Source organism: Pteropus vampyrus, unplaced genomic scaffold (assembly GCF_000151845.1).
Source record: "Pteropus vampyrus isolate Shadow unplaced genomic scaffold, Pvam_2.0 Scaffold665, whole genome shotgun sequence".
NCBI classification, from domain to species: Eukaryota; Metazoa; Chordata; class Mammalia; order Chiroptera; family Pteropodidae; genus Pteropus; species Pteropus vampyrus.
The window spans coordinates 72,386-72,913 of record NW_011889446.1 but is presented as its reverse complement, the minus strand read 5'-3'; positions in this window follow the sequence as shown (position 1 = coordinate 72,913).

Genomic DNA, 528 nt, shown 5'->3' with positions numbered 1-528 from the left:
AACAGAGAGGTCACGGGAGGCAGGTCTCAGGTCATAGATGAACTTCTCACACACAGGTCGGTGCCAGATCGAGCTCCCGGGGACGAGGGAAAACTTCCCTCCCTACAGCTCTCGACCCGTGTGGCACCAGGGGAACCGCGGGGACCAACGGGGGCAAAAAACACGAACACGCACAGCTACAAGGAGATTCCGAGACATTATGTAGCAGGAAGAGGGCACAGTCCACCTAGCACATGAGCCGCTTCCGGGGAACGCAAGCCCACAGGGACAGTTTCCGCTCTGCACGGCCCCGATCACGGGGCACAAGCACGCGCCAGACCCCCCATCACGGGCCATGAGCACACGCCGTCTCACAGAAATCTCGCAAGGTCACTAACATCGGCTACTTGGGGACAGCGACTTTAAAATAAATCCACAGCGTAGCCAAACAGCCTAGCTCCTGACACCATTTTTCTTGCAGGGGATCCCCAAAAACAGGATCCAAACGGAAGCGGGCCACGCACGCCAGCCAGGAACGACTGCCGGGGG